The 13,690-nt window shown below is 51.4% G+C and overlaps 1 protein-coding gene and 2 pseudogenes across 1 annotated transcript in view; all 3 read left to right on the forward strand.

Annotated features, from left to right (window-relative positions):
• The window catches only part of LOC119843336 (butyrophilin subfamily 1 member A1-like), a 1,931,986-nt gene that overhangs the window by 221,985 nt on the left and 1,696,311 nt on the right, over positions 1 to 13,690 (forward strand). The gene's annotated exons all lie outside the window — the stretch shown is intronic.
• Positions 1 to 13,690, forward strand: part of LOC119843350 — a 389,996-nt pseudogene that overhangs the window by 179,177 nt on the left and 197,129 nt on the right.
• LOC119843304 overlaps positions 1 to 13,690 on the forward strand; it is a 218,056-nt pseudogene that overhangs the window by 179,164 nt on the left and 25,202 nt on the right.

A 13,690-nucleotide genomic window follows, 5' to 3' on the forward strand; every position in this document is an offset into this window, starting at 1 on the left:
ATGAGGCGGGCGGGCAGGGGGGCTTTTATTTCTTAGTTTCTTTAGTTTTTCAAACTCCCAGTGTCCTTTGTCTTGAATAATGGTGTGGGATGGAGAATGCTCTTCGATGGACTCATTCAGACGCTGTCTGGCTGTCAGCCATTGACGCAGCTGGGGAAAAGGCTAGTATTCTGGGGTGTATTAATGTGAGTGTTGTAGGTAAGTTGCGGGAGGTCGTTGTCCCATTCTGCTTGGCCCTGGGGAGACCTCAGCTGGAGTCCTGTGTCCAGTTCTGGGCGCCACACTTTAGGAAAGATGAGGACAAATTGGAGAGAGTCCAGCCAAGATCCCTGGTATCACGCTTTTTTTTTTTTGAGCTTCTCCCACTGACAGATGCTGCCGAATGGATACACTAGAGCAGCATTTCTCAGATTTGGCCACCAGGCGCTTTTCTTGCTGCTACAGCCTCCTGGGCCATGACTGGGGGGGCACAAAGCAGCTGCCTTCTGCAGGGCCGCCAGCAGGGGTTCAGCCCCTGCCTCTTTCTGGAGCCTCAAATGCTGGAGGAGCAAGCAGCCGGTGTGAGTTCAAATCTTATTGGGGGTGGTGGGGCTCGGGTTTCCGGCTTCAGCCCTGGGGTGGCAGGTGGCAGGCTCCAGCCATGGGGCTTTGGGCTCCAGCCCCAGGCTCAACCCTCCCCCACCCACCCATTGCTCCTGGTTCCAGCTGCCCCCTCCAGCCCCAGGCTCCGGCCGTATGGCAGCAGGCTCTGGCCCTCTGCTGCAGGGCTTTGGGCCCTGGTTTCACCACTACCCCCATTGCCGCTGGCCCCTGCTGCCACTCTACCCCCTTCCCATCCTGGGCTTAATTTGTCCCCCAGTTTGCTGGGTCTGTGTAAGTCTGCTGTGAAAAGTGATATTTGTATGTTTGTTAATCACTTTTCACCACCTACCAGCTCGCTAGCAAGTCTGCTGCTGTGAAACGTGATATTAAAAGTACGAACCTCACTTTTCACAGAAGCAGACTTGCTAGCTAGCAAATTTTTTTTTAAATGCAGCCAAAAAAGCAAAAGAAATAATTAAAAAAAGATAAGAACATGCAAAGCATCTTATTTGTGTTTCTATTCTGAGTAGGTCCAGTAAAGAATAGAGGCAATTGTACATTCCTTTTTTTTTTATAGAGTCTGCAAAAAAACCCAAGTTAACAAATTACCAGTATATGGGCCTGGATATGTGCATATTTATTTGTTTTTCCTAAAGTTAATTAAGTATTTTAGGAAAAATTCTCAGAGTGGCCACCAGCAAGAGTTGGTGGCCATGCTCTAAGGCTACCAAAATATTATAGTGAGAGCCCCTGCCCTAGAGAGCTTACTGTTGCATCAGAAGCCATAGCCTAAGAGTGCTATCTAATCCCTTGATTTCTTTTTGGCCTTGCAAAATGAGGCCCTGCTCTTACCTTGGTGGCACTGGTCTGTTTCAATGGCTGCATCTGTTCAATTCCAACATTTCAGGGAATTGTCTGAGGGGCCATAAGGAGAAGGCGGATGATCTTCGTGACAATAGGGGAAACAGGGGAGTATCCTGAGTGGGCAGAGCACCAGTCCCTGACCCAGAGCAACAGGAGCTTTGCTGCTGACATCCATGTGCCAGATGGGGAGCTGCAGTCAGTATCCACATGGGGAAGCCATCTGGGAGAGGTTATCCCTGGGAAGAACCCAGGGACAAAACACAGACAGCACAATGACCCGAGTGAGGGGAGCGGAGCTGGTAGCTCCAGCTCAGGGCAGGTAGCCAGTGAGCCTGGTGAGGAGACAAGAGACCAGCTCTGACCAACTGCTCCCTGTGCCCGTCTGTTACCAGCAAATCCCTGACTCCCCGTCACCCCTGGATTCTCTGGGATAACCCGAGTCTCTCTAGAAACCGCCCTTCTCCCCCCTCCCCGGGATCTGCTCGTCTCCTCTCTGTCCCCCCATTGATCCTGTGGTTTCTAGGCAGGATGCCTGCATAGGGCTGGGAGAAGCGGCTGGAGCCCAGGGGGCACGGTCTGGGCTAGGGGGCTGCCTCGCTATGGGTTTATCGCTAGGACCCAGGAGCGGCTGGGGGGCGGCTCTGGGGGGAGCGATCGCGGGGCTCAGGCCCGGCCGCGGGAAGTGACTCGCAGCCGCTGCGGCGACTCTGGCTCCCGGCGAGATCCCCGAGCCCCGGCGGCTGGTGCTGGGAGCCCGGAGCCCTGGCTGCAGCCGGGAGAGGGGAATCTCCAGCCGGGCCCTTCCCGCGGCTCCCCGGGAGCCTCCCCCAGGGCAGAGCCCCCGGCCCGGCCCCTGCCCCGGGGGGCCCCGCTCGGAGGGAAGGTGAGAGAGACCCGCCCACCCCTCCGGGAGCGGTGCCCCCTGTCCCAGCCGCGCTGCGCGGGGAGGGTTTGGCCCCAGGCTGCTCCCCGCGGAGCTGGCTGCGATTCCCTGCCCCGGGCCCGGGCAAGCTGCCGCCCGCTCCCGCTGTGTGCTGGGCGGGGGCAGGGACAGTGACACCTGAGGGGTGGGGCAGAAGAGGGGCGGGGGGGGAGGGTGCAGATAAGGGGGTATTGAGAAGGGGCAGAAGGGGGATGGGATGGGGCAGGCGGAGGTGGCTCTAGGAGGGGGATACAGGGGGCAGGATGGGATGGGGGCGGTTGTTCCACTGAAGGGAGGTTGGAACGATTCAGGGTGATCAGGGGGCGGGGGGGGGGGAATTATGAGGCTGAGGGGAAGGAGGCTGGAATGGAGGGAAGACGTGTGGGAGGGGCGAGGGGGGTGTTACCCAAAACTGGGCCAGCTAGTAAGCTTAGGAAAGACTAATGACCCACCAGAGTTTGGCAGAAGGCAGCACGTTTATTATACTAATAGCTAAGCTCAAAAGAAAGGGGGGGGGGGTCACACTCTCCCGCTCCCAGGACAGGCACAGCGCTGGAGATGTCAGGATTCTTCAGGGTAAGTGTATGAAGATGGGTCTTCCCGAAACACCGGCCAGGCAGTCCCCGCGAAGGGCCTTCAGGGGAGGTACAAGCTTGTGAGTGCACGGCTGAGTACATGGCCCCTTCCCCTTTTGAGGATCTGCTCCTCCTGGCCTGTGACTAGAGATGACCTAGCTGCCTCTGGTTGGTCACACTCCACCTCAGCCAGTGTCCATGGGGTGTGTGTGTGTGATTGCTGCCTAATTAGAGTCCCAGACACCTTGTCGACCTGGCATAATGACAGGTTTCAGAGTAGCAGCTGTGTTAGTCTGTATTCGCAAAAAGAAAAGGAGTACTTGTGGCACCTTAGAGACTAACAAATTTGTTAGAGCATAAGCTTTCGAGCTGTAGCTCACGAAAGTCCGCTTTCCCCTTGGGACCAATCTTATTTAATCTTTTTATTACTGACCTTGGCACAAAAAGTGGGAGTGTGCTAATAAAGTTTGCAGATGATACAAAGCTGGGAGGTATTGCCAATTCGGAGAAGGATCGGGATATTATACAGGAGGATCTGGATGACCTTGTAAACTGGAGTAATAGTAATAGGATGAAATTTAATAGTGAGAAGTGTAAGGTTATGCATTTAGGGATTAATAACAAGAATTTTAGTTATAAATTGGGGACGCATCAATTAGAAGTAACGAAAGAGGAGAAGGACCTTGGAGTATTGGTTGATCATAGGATGACTATGAGCTGCCAATGTGATATGGCTGTGAAAAAAGCGAATGCGGTTTTGGGATGTATCAGGAGAGGCATTTCCAGTAGGGATAAGGAGGTTTTAGTACCGTTATACAAGGCACTGGTGAGACCTCACCTAGAATACTGTGTGCAGTTCTGGTCTCCCATGTTTAAAAAGGATGAATTCAAGCTGGAGCAGGTGCAGAGAAGGGCTACTAGGATGATCCGAGGAATGGAAAACTTGTCTTATGAAAGGAGACTTAAGGAGCTTGGCTTGTTTAGCCTAACTAAAAGAAGGTTGAGGGGAGATATGATTGCTCTCTATAAATATATCAGAGGGATAAATACAGGAGAGGGAGAGGAATTATTTCAGCTCAGCACCAATGTGGACACAGGTTTCAGAGTAGCAGCCATGTTAGTCTGTATTCGCAAAAAGAAAAGGAGTACTTGTGGCACCTTAGAGACTAACAAATTTATTAGAGCATAAGCTTTCGTGAGCTACAGCTCACTTCATCGGATGCATTTGGTGGAAAAAACAGAGGAGAGATTTATATACACACACACAGAGAACATGAAACAATGGGTTTATCATACACACTGTAAGGAGAGTGATCACTTAAGATAAGCCATCACCAACAGCAGGGGGAGGAAGGAGGAAAACCTTTCATGGTGACAAGCAGGTAGGCTAATTCCAGCAGTTAACAAGAATATCAGAGGAACAGTGGGGGGTGGGGTGGGAGGGAGAAATACCATGGGGAAATAGTTTTACTTTGTGTAATGACTCATCCATTCCCAGTCTCTGTTCAAGCCTAAGTTAATTGTATCCAGTTTGCAAATTAATTCCAATTCAGCAGTCTCTCGTTGGAGTCTGTTTTTGAAGCTTTTTTGTTGAAGTATAGCCACTCTTAGGTCTGTGATCGAGTGACCAGAGAGATTGAAGTGTTCTCCAACTGGTTTTTGAATGTTATAATTCTTGACGTCTGATTTGTGTCCATTCATTCTTTTACGTAGAGACTGTCCAGTTTGGCCAATGTACATGGCAGAGGGGCAATGCTGGCACATGATGGCATATATCACATTGGTAGATGCGCAGGTGAACGAGCCTCTGATAGTGTGGCTGATGTGATTAGGCCCTATGATGGTATCCCCTGAATAGATATGTGGACAGAGTTGGCAACGGGCTTTGTTGCAAGGATAGGTTCCTGGGTTAGTGGTTCTGTTGTGTGGTGTGTGGTTGCTGGTGAGTATTTGCTTCAGATTGGGGGGCTGTCTGTAAGCAAGGACTGGTCTGTCTCCCAAGATCTGAGAGGGCGATGGCTCGTCCTTCAGGATAGGTTGTAGATCCTTGATGATGCGTTGGAGGGGTTTTAGTTGGGGGCTGAAGGTGATGGCTAGTGGCGTTCTGTTGTTTTCTTTGTTGGGCCTGTCCTGTAGTAGGTGACTTCTGGGTACTCTTCTGGCTCTGTCAATCTGTTTCTTCACTTCAGCAGGTGGGTATTGTAGTTGTAAGAATGCATGATAGAGATCTTGTAGGTGTTTGTCTCTGTCTGAGGGGTTGGAGCAAATGCGGTTATATCGTAGCGCTTGGCTGTAGACAATGGATCGAGTGGTATGATCTGGATGAAAGCTAGAGGCATGTAGGTAGGAATAGCGGTCAGTAGGTTTCCGATATAGGGTGGTGTTTATGTGACCATCGCTTATTAGCACCGTAGTGTCCAGGAAGTGGATCTCTTGTGTGGACTGGTCCAGGCTGAGGTTGATGGTGGGATGGAAATTGTTGAAATCATGGTGGAATTCCTCAAGAGCTTCTTTTCCATGGGTCCAGATGATGAAGATGTCATCAATGTAGCGCAAGTAGAGTAGGGGCATTAGGGAACGAGAGCTGAGGAAGCGTTGTTCTAAGTCAGCCATAAAAATGTTGGCATACTGTGGGAGAACAAATGGGTATAAACTGGTCACCAGGAAGTTTAGACTTGAAATCAGATGAAGGTTTTTAACCATCAGAGGAGTGAAGTTTTGGAATAGCCTTCCAAGGGAAGCAGTGGGGGCAAAAGATCTATCTGGTTTTAAGTTTCTACTTGATAAGTTTATGGAGGAGATGGTATGATGGGATAATGGGATTTTGGTAAGTAATTGATCTTTAAATATTCAGGGTAAATAGGCCAAATCCCCTGAGATGGGATATTAGATGGATGGGATCTGAGTTACCCAGGAAAGAATTTTCTATAGTATGTGGCTAGTGAATCTTGCCCATATGCTCAGGGTTTAGCTGATCGCCATATTTGGGGTCGGGAAGGAATTTTCCTCCAGGGCAGATTGGAGAGGTCCTGGAGGTTTTTCGCCTTCCTCTGTAGCATGGGGCATGGTTGACTTGAGGGAGGCTTCTCTGCTCCTTGAAGTCTTTAAACCATGATTTAAGGACTTCAATAGCTCAGACATGGGTGAGGTTTTTCATAGGAGTGGGTGGGTGAGATTCTGTGGCCTGCACTGTGCAGGAGGTCGGACTAGATGATCAGAATGGTCCCTTCTGACCTTAAAGAAAAGGAGTACTTGTGGCACCTTAGAAACTAACAAATTTATTAGAGCATAAGCTTTCGTGAGCTACAGCTCACTTCATCGGATGCATTTGGTGGAAAAAACAGAGGAGAGATTTATATACACACACACAGAGAACATGAAACAATGGGTTTATCATATCTTGTTAACTGCTGGAATTAGCCTCTAAGGTGCCACAAGTACTCCTTTTCTTCTTGTCTACCTGGGAGCTCTTCTGATCTTCCAGCTGCTCAACCAGCCCATTCATCCCACAAGCATTCCAGAAGGGAGGGGGGAAGCCACTTCACAGGTGTTCAAAGAGGGAGAGGAGACAAAATGCGGGGAAAGTGTAAGAGACCTTTTGAGCATACAGGTTATACATAGCATAGTCATACAGAGCATACAGATCACTGGTTTCAGAGTAGCAGCCGTGTTAGTCTGTATTCGCAAAAAGAAAAGGAGTACTTGTGGCACCTTAGAGACTGCTAACCACTGTTCCTCTGATATTCTTGTTAACTGCTGGAATTAGCCTACCTGCTTGTCACCATGAAAGGTTTTCCTCCTTCCCCCCCCTGCTGTTGGTGATGGCTTATCTTAAGTGATCACTCTCCTTACAGTGTGTATGATAAACCCATTGTTTCATGTTCTCTGTGTGTGTGTATATAAATCTCTCCTCTGTTTTTTCCACCAAATGCATCCGATGAAGTGAGCTGTAGCTCACGAAAGCTTATGCTCTAATAAATTTGTTAGTCTCTAAGGTGCCACAAGTACTCCTTTTCTTTTTACAGATCACTGCTGCTCCTACAACGCAGGGGGCTCAGAGAGGCTGTGAGGAGACTGGCTGGGGAAGGGAGAGCCGGGGGGGCAGGGAGAAGGCAGAGGGGTGGGGAGAGATACAAGCCAGCTACCTTCACCTCAATTGCCTCCCAACCTTCCCTTCACCCCAACACCTGCACTGAACCCCCTTCGTCCCTAACCCCTGCCCCCTTCTTGCACGTTAACCCCTACACCCCAACTCCTACCCCCACTCAAGTGCCCCTAATCTCTGCATCCCTTTCCTGCACCCGCATTAGGAAACTGACCTGGATGCACTGATGGAGCAGCTGGCATTGCTGCTCGCTCCCCCACTGGGAGCCTGCCAATTGAACAGTCAACGGCCTGGTTAGCGGTGCGGACTGGAGCCTCCAGGATCCCTTTTCAACTGGGTGTTCCAGTCCAAAATCAGACACCTGGTCACCCTAATCGACACTCCAGCCCCCTGCCAATGATGGTTTGAGTCTGGTTCCAGTTTAGTTAAGAATATCGGTTCAACCTGGTTCTCTGGTTCTGTTCTGATGTGAGTCCAGTTCGGCAAATGCAGCTGAACTGTCCTCATAAGGAAGGCTGGGGGGCTGGTTATTACTAAGGTTATTACTGAGGAGGCTGGTGTCTGTCTCTGCTCATGATTAAGGCTGCGAGTTTGTCACGGGAGGTCATGGAAGCTAGAAGCTTAGGGAGGGAGATGCCGCTGCTTCTGAGGAACCGGGTAGGGAGCCTGCGAGCCCTGCCAACCCTGCCCCCCAGCACCAGTGGGGGGTCCTGGCTCCTCCCACCTGAGCACCCACAGTGCCCCCTAGGCCCACTCCCCAAGCCCCCTGGGCCACTAACTCCCAGCACCCACGGTGCCCCCCTAGCCATACCACAACCACCCGCATCCCCCCACCCCATCCATGGCCTCCCCCACAACCACCCGTGACACTCCCAAGTGTTAGTCTGGGATACAGTACAAATCATGGACAGGTCACGAGCCATGAAGTTTTGTTTACAGCTCGTGACCTGTCCCTGAGTTTTACGAAAAATACCTGTGACTCTAAGAGAGCCTTACCCATGATATTAGCACCCAGGAGATAATTGATCTTCCTGGGTCAGTTGATGCTCCCTTCTGCAGTGTGATCTGGGGCCCAGATTGAGCAGCTACTGCTCCCACAGCGGGGTCTGTGCCAAAGAAAGACCTTAAATAACCCCCCTCTGTGTCCAACTGGGAGAGGGGGAGGACTTTCTCTAGTGGGTGGAACTAACCCCTGGGGCAGCCCTGGGCTCTGCGATACCAGCCCCTGAGACAGAGCCTGCAGGTGAGGGGAGAGACCTGGGGGAAAGTGCTGGGGTCGGGCAGGAAAGTGACTCTGCACAAAGGGCCCCTTTCAGGGACCTGCTGGTGAGTTTGTACCAAAGGGGGAGGGGGCTCCCTGTGTGTCTTCGGGTCCCAGAACTGCTGCCCTCAGGGACTCAGCCAGGCTCAAACTGGAGAGCAAATGCCCATGGGAACGGGACAGTCCCCAGTTCTCCCAGGCAGCGGGGAGAGGGAGGGAGACAGGAAGGGGAATGGTGAGACCGAAAGGGGCAGCAGGAGCAAGAAGTGGGGAGGGAGGATCCCAGGTCCCAGACCCGCCCGGATCCATTCCCTGCATCCCCCTGGGCCACCTGACTCTCCTGGGAACAAGGGGAGGAGCTGACACAGAAAAAAACAGGCTCTGCCTCTGCCTAGTCCCCACTGCTGGGGGGACTCGCTGCCCTCGGGGCCAATATCAGGGGAAATCTGTGTTCTATTAAAGTGACTGAGGGTTTTCCCAGTGTGGCAGAGCCCAGAGCGTCTGTCTTCAGCGAGGGAGCCTGGGGGGAATCGGGATGTGAAATGGACTCAAGCCCCTTCTGAAACCTCCCCCGTTACCCCTCTTGCCCTGACAGGCTGAGGAATCACGTCCACGTTTCACTCCAGATCGTCCCGTCTTCCAGGGGACAAGGAAGGGAAATGGCTGTGATGGAGCCAGCTCAGGTAGGGGATTTTCAGGGAGCTGCGGGGGGTTGGTGTAGAGGGGGAGGGGCAGGAAACACACAGGATGAGGCAGGGAGGGGACAGGGTGTGATAAATCTGCTGGGACACATTCAATATGGAGCCTGATTTTTTGAACAGGCCCATTGGCAAGTTGGGGGAGGAGCGGACATTCCCCAGTTTCTGATACAGGAAACACCCCCCTGGGCAGGGCTGGGAAAACTGACTAGACTCCCAGTGCTGGAGCCTGAACCCACTGTTCAGAGGCTGCTGAGAAATACGAAGGAAAACTGTCGGGATTCCTGTTCCTGTCCCCGGCTCAGAGCTCTGCTTCCTGCATCAGCCTGTGGCTGGCAGGTATCTTGGAAGTGAGAAGATCCTGCCCTGCTCTGTCTGCTGGGGGGACAAGCAGCTCTCACCTTTTCCCCACCCCCTGAAGCCTCCTGGCTGCTCTAAGTGGGGGTGGGATTCTGCTTCTCTGGGCCTTCTCCCCCGTGACTAGTGGGATTGTGGCTGGGGCAGCAGGCGCTGAGTGGGGGAAATGATATTTCAGATGCCGGTGACCTTCGAGGAGGTGGCTGTGTATTTCACTGAGGGGCAGGGGGCTCTGCTGGACCCCGCTCAGAGACCCCTTTACAGGGACGTCATGCAGGAGAATTATGTGATGGTGAACTTGCTGGGTAAAAAGAAAAGGAGTACTTGTGGCACCTTAGAGACTAACAAATTTATTAGAGCATAAGCTTTCGTGAGCTACAGCTCACTTCATCGGATGCATTTGGTGGAAAAAACAGAGGAGAGATTTATATACACACACACAGAGAACATGAAACAATGGGTTTATCATACACACTGTAAGGAGAGTGATCACTTAAGATAAGCCATCACCAACAGCAGGGGGGGGAAGGAGGAAAACCTTTCATGGTGACAAGCAGGTAGGCTAATTCCAGCAGTTAACAAGAATATCAGAGGAACAGCGGGGGGTGGGGTGGGAGGGAGAAATACCATGGGGAAACAGCCCCACCCTGCGCAATGACTCATCCACTCCCAGTCTCCACTCAAGCCCAAGCCAACTGCATCCAGCTCGCAAATCAACTCCAACTCAGCAGTCCCTCGCCGGAGCACAGCGACACAGCACGCCACACAGCGGGGCCACTGGCCCGGGAGCCTATCCTTGCAGCGGGGCCTGTTGCCGGCTCTGTCCACGTGTCTGTTCAGGGGATACCATCGTGGGGCCTGGTCGCATCGGCCGCACTGTCGGGGGCTCGTTCACCTGCGCATCTGCCAATGTGATGTATGCCATCGTGTGCCGGCGGTGCCCCTCTGCCATGTACGTTGGCCGGGCTGGACAGTCTCTGCGTAGAAGAGTGAATGGACACGAGTCGGACGTCAAGAGTTATAACATTCGGGGACCAGTTGGAGAGCACTTCGGTCTCTCTGGTCACTCGATCACGGACCTAGGAGTGGCTGTACTTCAACAGAAGAGCTTCGAGGGCAGGCTCCGGCGAGGGACTGCTGAGTTGGAGTTGATTTGCGAGCTGGATGCAGTTGGCTTGGGCTTGAGTGGAGACTGGGAGTGGATGAGTCATTGCGCAGGGTGGGGCTGTTTCCCCATGGTATTTCTCCCTCCCACCCCACCCCCCGCTGTTCCTCTGATATTCTTGTTAACTGCTGGAATTAGCCTACCTGCTTGTCACCATGAAAGGTTTTCCTCCTTCCCCCCCCTGCTGTTGGTGATGGCTTATCTTAAGTGATCACTCTCCTTACAGTGTGTATGATAAACCCATTGTTTCATGTTCTCTGTGTGTGTGTGTATATAAATCTCTCCTCTGTTTTTTCCACCAAATGCATCCGATGAAGTGAGCTGTAGCTCACGAAAGCTTATGCTCTAATAAATTTGTTAGTCTCTAAGGTGCCACAAGTACTCCTTTTCTTTTTGCGAATACAGACTAACACGGCTGCTACTCTGAAACTTGCTGGGTAAGGGATTCCTGTGGCTTCAGCTAATGGAAGCCCTAGGGTCTGCGTGTCTGAATCTGGTCCGGTTCTTCCCTGGTCAGTTAGATTGGAGGACGAGGGTCGCATAGTCCACAGCTCCAGTGTGAGAGAGACTTGCATCTCCATAGACCATTCAAGGGAACAGGGGAGCCAGAAACCTAATGGACAGGCTAATTCATCTCCAGCTATCCAGGGGTCAGAAGCAGGGTGGTTCCCTGCCTGTATTATTCTCCTTCACACCCTTCACCTTGCTTCATTTATGGGGAGGGCTCTAGGTTCTGCAGCCTTGGAAATAGGCAGGAGTTTAAAACCCGAGCTCTGTGTGTGTCATCAAATCCCCAGAGCGCATCTACCGTGAGACCTCCTAGTGAGAGGGTAAAAAGATCCCCCCAGACACCGAGATCTCTTCTGCTCCCAAGGATCTGAGTTACCACAGTCCCATGTAGGGTCAGGTAAAACTCAAGGAATGTTCCTTGTGACAGATACTTTACCAAGGCTCCATGTGCCCTGACCTTGCCTGATTTTACTCCCTATGCAGGATTACCCACTCCTAAGCCTGAGCTGATCGCCCGGCTGGAACGAGGGGAAGAGCCGTGGGTCCCAGATCTCCAGGCCTCTGAGGAAAGTGGGAACCCGAGAGGCACCTGCACAGGTGAGGAGTCGGAGAAACTGAGACAGAACCATCTGGCGAGTGAAGGAAAAAGCTGGGACTCCCAAAACGTGCCATGAGTGAGAGCCCCCAGTTCTGCCCCATCTCACCCAGGTCAGGGCTGCAGTCAGTAGATGTTGTAGCATCAAAGCAAATATCAGTCACGGCTTCCCACCCATCCTGTTAGCTGTTGGGAATTTCCTCCCTGGCTGTACTTCCCTGGGAGCATTTGGGTGGGCTGTGGAGGCAGAATCCAATGTGTCCAGCTCCCCAACAGTCACTGTATTGTGTTTTCCTTCTTTGCTATTCCCCTTTCTGTCCTTTCTCCCCACCACAGGCAGTGACTCCTGTCTGGATTCTCTCTCTCCCAGCAGGCGATAGAACAGTGAGTGAGAACAAGGAGGAGATTCAGCAGCAGGAAGGTCCTGGGAAAGAGGAACCACAGGAGATGTTTTTGAGAAGAGCTGAAGGGAATTTTACCCAGTGCTTGGAGCAGGGAAATTCCTGGGGAGATCAACACAGAGCAGAGATGCAGCTGGAAAACTATACCGGGAAGAAACTGGATGAATTCACTGAACGTGGCAGAAGATGTAAGGATCCCAAGGAAACCGCAGTCCAGCAGACAAGTCACAATGTAGAGAAACCCTACAAATGCCTTGACTATGGGAAAAGATTCCGATTCAGTGCAAACCTTCTTAGACATTGGAGAACCCACACAGGAGAGAAGTCCTATGAATGCTTGGACTGTGAGAAGTCAAACTTTATTACACACCAGAGACTGCACAGAAGAGAGAAACCCTATGAATGCCTTGAGTGTGGGAAAAGATTTAGTCAGAGCTCACATCTTATTTCACATCACAGAACCCACACAGGAGAGAAGCCCTATACTTGCTTAGACTGTGGGAAAAGCTTCAGTTGGAAGTCACTCCTTATTATACACCAGAGAGTACATACAGGAGAGAGACCCTTTAAATGTCCTGAGTGTGGGAAAAGTTTCAGCAAAAGTTCATCCCTTACTAAAGATGGAAGAATTCACACAGGAGAAAGACCCTATAAATGCCTTGAGTGTGGGAAAAGTTTCAATGTGAAATCAACCCTTAATACACATCAGAAAACCCACATAGGAGAGAAACCACATAAATGCTTGGAGTGTGGGAAAAGCTTCATTCAGAAATCAAAACTTAGTGTACACCACAGAGTGCACACAGGATAGAGATCGTATTAATGCCTTGACTGTGGGAAAACTTTCATTAAGTGCTCACACCTTATTAAGCGTCAGAGAATTCACACAAGCAACAAACCCTATAAATGCCTCAACTGAAGGAATAATTTCATTGACAGAATAAAACTTACTAATCAGACAATCCATGCAGGAGAGAGACCCCTTAAATGCTTGGACTGTGGGTAAAGCTTCATACACAAATCAAAATTTACTGTACACCAAAGAGTGCACACAGGAAAGAGACCCTATAAATGCCTTGAGTCTGGGAAAACATTTAGTCGGTGCTCATACCTTATGAAATATGGGAGAATCCCCATTGTAGAGACGCATTATAAATGCCTTGACTATGGGAAAAGCTTCAGTAAGAGCTCAGCACTTACCAAACATGAGAGAATCCACAAGGCCGAGAGACTCTCGCAATAGCTTGACTGTGGGAAAAGATTCAGTTTGACTTCACACTTCAGTGAGCCACACAACGGAGAGACCTGGAATGTGGGGGAAGCTTCATTTGGTGCTCCCAGAGTATCAGGCATCCGCAAACCCGCACAGGGAAGAAACCTCTGAGAAGTTCTCAAGGTGGAAAATGCTCCAAGTGGAGCTAACACCATGTTGGACATCAGAGACTCCTCCACAGAGCAGGGAAATTCTCTCAGGGCCCTGACTGGGGCCGGCCACGGGGACCAACCCATTTCCTCGTTCCCACACACACCAGGGGCATTTGGCTCCCACGGACTCCGCTGTCCATTGCTGGTGCGAGGATCCAGGAGCAGCCGAGCATCAGCTGGTCAGTGACCCTCTGGCTCTGCCTGGTCTAAGCAAACCCCAGGCAGAGGTG

Source organism: Dermochelys coriacea, chromosome 14, assembly GCF_009764565.3.
Source record: "Dermochelys coriacea isolate rDerCor1 chromosome 14, rDerCor1.pri.v4, whole genome shotgun sequence".
Taxonomy (NCBI): Eukaryota; Metazoa; Chordata; order Testudines; family Dermochelyidae; genus Dermochelys; species Dermochelys coriacea.